Here is a 7193-nt window from a genome sequence, read left to right as displayed (position 1 = left end):
TAGAACATTTGAAGACCACTTGAGCATAAGCTCAAGTGATAGTGAACTTAAACTACAAATGAAACAAAAATTAAAGAACAAAAAGAACGAAACTACTTGCTTTGAACGCAAAAAGAAGAACAAAAATTGGGATGAATCAAGCTCCTCTGAAGATGAGGAGAAAATCAAGAAAGGCGAGGTGGCAAACTACACCTCAATGGCATTCAATGATAAGGTAATCGAAACCCCCTTAATTTATTTTAAAATTACTTGATGTTTTTAATGATGTATTTTTTTTAATAATCATTTTTCTTGAAAATTGCATGTCTTATGTTAATAAAATAAAATATTAGATTTACATCTAATGATCATATGTATGTTTTTCTTAAGAAGAAAAAAATGTGTATCTTGATGATTTTCAATTTTGATTGAAACCATGCTTGATGTCTTAATGAAAATATTAAAAAGTTTAATATTATGCTTAATGATGATGCATGACTTTTGTATGGAAAACTAAGCATGAAAAGATAGATTCACCTAAAAAGAAAAATGCATGACTACAACAAATAACAAAATGATTTTGGTTGAAAATACCTTATGCTCAATGAAACCATGATTGATAAATATCCTTTATGTTTAATGATTTCTTTGCCTTGTATGTCCTATCATGATGAAAATTTTGAAAATAAATTAAATCATGTTTGATTTGAAGTAATGCATAATGATCATGCTTAATGAGTTTTCTTTCGAAATGATGTATATTGATTTTTTTGATTTATAAATTATCGATTTTCATGATAATAAAAGTGGCTTTTTTGGTTAAAAAAATGATGATGCATGTTTTGATTTGACATAAATGAAATAGGCATGCTTATATGAAATAGTGTAAGTGTCATACTTGACAATTGTATACTTAATGATGCATAAAGCTGTAATGAAAATATTAAAATTTTGATACCATGATTTGACGATTTTATGCATGAGATTTTAAAGTTATACATGATAATTTTTGTGGTTTATTGATCTTGATGGTTTTCATAATAAAATTTATTTTTCGATCCTAAACGTTAATGCATGGTTTTAACATAATAACAAATATTTGAGCATTCTAATATAAAATCAATCACATAAATTGAAACAACTAAAAAGAGAAAAGTACTTTTCTTAAAAATTCTTTTTCTCTATCTTATTGACTTTAATGAATCTATTTGATCATTTTAAAAGTGATTTTGATGATTTTGATGATTTGAATGAGTTTCATCTAACCATGATTTTTATCTTGATTTCTGAAAATTATAACTTGAAAATTTATTTTATAAATCAAGATTGTCTATTATGATTCTTTCTTTTCACTATTTGAGTTATTAAAAAAGAATCATAATATGTCTCTTGATATTCAAAATTTATGTTCACTATTTATGCATCTCATCACCAAAATTCTTTTTGATATTCTTCATGTGATGATATGAATGCATGAAACACTCATGATATGATTTTTATACAATTCCGTGTATTCATGAAATCATCACCCAATTAATTCTTCTTGATGTTCCTAATGAGATGAAATGAAATTATGCATGAAATACAAATGAGAAGTTAATGATCATACATGATAGGATGTAATGAACTTTGACATTTAGATACCATCAATTGAAAAGCTATGATCATGTTGCCAAAATTATGTATCATGAATGCTTGAATATCATGTATGATATGCTCATAATGATGATTGATTTATTTGTATCATGTATGAAAAATGAAATGTATGGTTTTGAAATTGTGCATGTTCGAATTTGAAAATATGATGATGCATAATGATAAAATTACGTAATGAAAATATTAAACATTTTGAAACTATGTTTTAATATCATGCATAATGATCATGCTTAATACATTTCAAAATTATGCATGGTGATTTTTAAGTAATTTATGGATTATCGATTTTTATCATGATGAAATGTTACATTTTCGGTTTTAAGTATGATGTATGTTTTCATACAAAAAAACTTGAGCATATTGATTTGAAATCATGTTTAATGGTTTTATAATTCGAAATTATACATAATGAATCTTGTGATTTACATATTATTGATTTTTACCATAATGAAAATGCCTTATTAATCTTTGTCATAATAAATCTTACACTTTCGATTTTAAACATGATACATGTTTTTATTTGGCATAAATGAAATAAAATCATATGAATTTAAACAACTAAAAAGAGAAAAATAATTTTTTTAAAAATTATTTTTCTCTATCTTATTGATCTTGATGATTATTATGATGAATCTATGTATACCATTTTGAATCTCTTGAAAGTAATGTTGAGATTTTGATGAATTTGACGATTTGAATTTGAATGAGTTTATATTCAAATCATGATCTTGATTTCTTGAATTTACTACTTGAGATTTTTGTTTAATCACGATCTCTTCTTTGTACACCTATAATTTTTGTTATTTATAAAAAGAAGAGATTTGATAAAATGAATCATGTCTTTTGTAATTCAAGAGATCTTATCTTTCATGACATGATGCTGTTGGATTTATGGCTTGTATGCCTTGAAATAATTGAAATATTTTACACTATTTTGTTCTTCCCTTATTTTTTCTTGTTTACAATGATAAAATGGGAAAAGCTATGATCATGCATGGCAGGATATAATTTGACAGATTAATACTATGATGATTTGAAATATTTATGATTTGAAATGATGCATATGCATTTTATTATGATGATGTATGTGATGTATTGCATATGATGTGTATCATGAATGTTTTAAATGATAAATGTTTGGTACCAACAATTATGAAGTGATAAATACTTAAAAATATTGATTTAATATTCGGTATCATAAATACTTTATTATCATATATGAAAATAATGATAAATATTTTGAAAATAAATGTTTGTATCATGTTAGATGGTTTTACATTTTGTGCACGATGAGTTATAGTGATGATTGAAACAATGATTGAAATAATATGAATGATGATTTGGAATCATGCATATAATGATGAGTTTATATATTTTGAAAGTATATATGATGATTTGGTATTATGCATGCAATACTTTAACGTATGATAATGATTCACGCAATGATGAAATATTTATGATAAAATAATTGTTTTGACATTCAAGACTTAAATTTTCATCTATGTTATTTATCTTTGTCATAATTTAGAAATTAACATAAAGGGTCTTCTCTTCTTTTTGACAATGCCAAAGGGGGAGCAAAACATGTTAGAAAACTAATTTGCTAGCTCGCATAATTCAAGAAAAAAAGCAAAAATTACACTTCTCAAAAGAGAAGAAATTGCTATCTTGAATATCACCAAGGAGTGCTATCTTGTCTATCTCAAGAAGCAAAAAAGTTAACTTGCACATCTAGCAAAACTTATATTTCAAGAAGCAAAAATTGCTTTCTTGAACATCTCAAAATTGCTAGCTTGTGTGTCTTAAAATGTTGAAAAATTTTTACTAGCTTGTATATTGTAAACTTGCTATCGTACTACCATGTATATCTATGATGATAGCAAACTTGCATGATGATAAAAATGGATATTATATTTTTCATGCAATAAGTTGAACTTGTATATCACAAACACTTGATTGTGGTACTTCTCCTTTTTGTTGATGACAAAGGGAGAGAAGTATGTTGATTATATGTCATGATTTTATCATGACATGTTGCTTGGATTTGTTAGGATCGGAGCGGCACTAAGAGGGGGGGTGAATTAGTGCAGTGGTAAAGTGTGATAAACTTTTGACGATTTAAACACTTTCGGAAACTTCATATGATAAAAGCAACGTTTTCATTTGAAACCGTTTCGATTGCGTTTTAACTTGAAGGGATAAGTAAGACGGAGACAAAGAAGTAGAGCATTAAAGCGCAAATGGTTTGCAGTAATATAAATGACAATAAGTAAATACAAACCAGAGATCACGCCAATTTTACAGTGGTTCGGTCAAATGACCTACATCCACTTGCGAGGCCCCTCTTCGATGAGGCTCCCACCTTCCACTAGCAAATCTCTTGAAGGGGAAGGATAAATACCCCTCTTACAACTTTTTACAAGCGGTTCACTCTCTTACAGATTTTCAGCAAGAAAGAAGGAGGTGAACACTAGCAAATTGAAAACAAGACTAGCAAAGACTTTTCTAAGACCTTTCTCTCAATCAATTGCTTCTCAAAAAGTTGTAATCTCAGCTGAGATTTGAGGGGTATTTATAGGCCTCAAGAGGATTCAAATTTGGGCTCCAAAATTTGAATTCTATTTGGGTTCCCGATGCTGGCGGTGCCACCGCCTGTCAGTGGCGGTGCCATCGCCTGTCAGTGTCTGACACTGACAGTGCTGGGTGGTGCCACCGCTTGGCTCTCGGGTGCTGGGCGGTGCAACCGCCCAGTCTGGCGGTGCCACCGCTAGACCCTTCGGTTCACTGGTTGGGCTTCAAATTTAGCCCAAACCAAGTCTAATTTTGGGCCCAGTTGGCCCCTAACCAGGATATAGGATTATCTTTTAATCCTAATCCTAATTACAAGTAAACTACATAACAAAAAAAACATCCTAAGCAAGTTTTCAATCGCGAACGTCGAGTCTTGTTCCGGCGAGCTTTCCGACGAACTTCTTCCGACGGACTCCCAGCAAGCTCCCGAACTTGTGATGACTTTAACGAGTAGCCGAGCCTTCTCGGTGATCTCCGTGAACCTCCGACGATCTCTTTAGCGAACTTCTGAAAATTCCGACAAGTTCCTGATTTCTTCTCGGTTGGTTCCGGCAGCATCTCCGACGATTCTTCGGACTCTTAAACGTCCATCGAACTTGACTCCGGTATTCTTGCTTTGTGTTTTCTGGTTATCGTAGTTAATCCTGCATACTTAACTCAATAATATGTATTAGATCAATTAACCCATAATTGATTTTATCATCAAAATCCGAGATTCAACAATCTCCCCCTTTTTGATGATGACAATCAATTGATGACGGAGTTAAATATAACTCCCCCTATCTATATGCCATATTATGAGAAGATAAAAACACTTGAATTCCATCCCATTGAATTTAAGCATAAACCGATAAGTTCTAACCGTAGAACTTATCGTTATTCTCATTAAGCATAAGTAAATGCGAAACTTCGATGAAAATCATTTTCAAGTCGAATGATAAGAGACAATTTTTACTACGACAGGAGATAATGATTTTCAACATGAATTTCATGATATACATGTTAGACATGCTTTCAATATGATCAATCAATCTTGCGATACTCTCAAAGATTTTGCAAGGCATATAAGACATTCATATCACACAAGCTTTTGCAATTCATATAAGTCATGCTATTAAAAATGGTACAAGTCATCACTTTTCTCCCCCTTTGTCATCAACAAAAGGGGAATGAGACTTGAAGTACATAATTTGTGATTATAACATCAGAAATTCAGCATTGATCATAAAAATTTTATCATTCAAAATTAAGTATGCTAAAATATTTACGCAGAGTTCATCTTAAAGGAAAATTCAGCATTCATCCATTTTATCAAATCTCTTCTTTCTATAAATAACAAAAATTGTAGATGTACAAGGAAGAGATAATGATAAAAAAATTTCAAGTAGTAACTCCAATAAGTCAAGATCATAATTCAAATACAAATCCATTCAAATTCAATTCGTCAACTTGAAACTCATAATCAAGCCATCAAAATCAATTTCGAGATTCACAAAATGTCATTAATCTTGATCAGATGGGAGCAGTGTTTAACTCAAGATAGGATAAAGTAATTTAACGTGTCATTTAGAATCGAAAGAGAAGGATCAAATTCACCGAGGAACGGAGAGAGGATGAAAAACTTTACGGAAAATCCATTCAAACAAGTTTATTCTTAGGGACAATTTAACATACCTAATTCCCTTCTAATGAATTCAAATTGGTCTTCATTCAAAGATTTTGTAAATATATCTACTAATTGATGCTTTGTGTCAATGAATTCTAGAACAACATCATTGTTAATGACATGATCGCGTATAAAATGATGCCTAACGTCGATGTGCTTAGTTATAGAGTGCTGAATTGGATTTTTAGTAAAACATATGGCACTAGTATTTGTTGAATCTCGGATTTTGATGATGAAGTCAATTGTCATTTGTTATCTAATCTATGTGTTGAGATAAGTGTGCAGGATTAACTACGATGAGATTAAGACAAGCAGCAGGAGTTGCGCCGGAGTCAAGATCATGATCACGTTGGGAGTTCGAGAGTTCGACGGAAGTTCGGACGGTCGTCGGAGGTTCAGAGAGAACAGATCCGAGAAGTCCAGAAGCTTGCCAAGCGAAGCTCGTCGGAACTCGCCAAGTGGATCGTCGCAAAGTCCAGGAGTATGCCGGATGTCCGCAGAAGGATCACCGAGGGTTATCGGTTGATCGACGGAAGTTGGCCGGAAACTCGCCGGAAGAAGCGATTGACGCATCGGAGCAAGCTGCAGAAGTTGTCTTAGAGATAATCGTAGTTAGCACGATGATTAAGCAGGAAAATGGGAGGTGATCCCATTAGCTTAATCTTGGGGCAATTGGGCCCCTGAAAAGATTCAAAGTGGGTCGAATGGAGTGAACCATTCGGACCCTGATTGCACCAGGAGGTGCAACCGCCCCAGCCAGGAGGTGCAACCGCCTGAGCTGTGGGGTTGAGAGGTGCAACCGCCCCAGCCAGGAGGTGCAACCGCCTGGGCTGTGGGGCTGGGAGGTGCAACCGCCCCAGCCAGGAGGTGCAACCGCCAGGGTTGCAAGGCTGGGAGGTGCAACCGCTCCAGCCAAGAGGTTGCACCGCCAGAGCTCAAGTTCCGAGCTCTGCCAGGCGATGCAACCACCAAGCTCAGTCTTCGAGCTTTGGCAGAGTGGTGCATCAGCCTGAGCTCAGTCTCGAGCTTTGCCAGGTGATGCATTCACCAAGCTCAGTCTTCGAGCTCTGGCAGAATGGTGCATCAGCTTGAGCTCAGTTTGGAGCTCTGCCAAGTGATGCAACCACCAAGCTCAGATTTCGAGCTCTGCCAGGTGATGCAACCACCAAGCTCAGTCTTCGAGCTCTGCCAGGTGATGCAACCATTGAGCTCAGTCTTCGAGCTCTGGCAGAGAAGAAGCAATCGACAGAGCTCAGTCTTCGAGCTCTGCCAGGCGGTGCCACCTCTCCAGTCGAGAGGTGCAACCGCCTGATCCCAGAAT

This window comes from Musa acuminata, chromosome BXJ1-11 (assembly GCF_036884655.1).
Source record: "Musa acuminata AAA Group cultivar baxijiao chromosome BXJ1-11, Cavendish_Baxijiao_AAA, whole genome shotgun sequence".
NCBI lineage: Eukaryota > Viridiplantae > Streptophyta > Magnoliopsida > Zingiberales > Musaceae > Musa > Musa acuminata.
Note: the sequence above shows the minus strand (reverse complement) of the source record.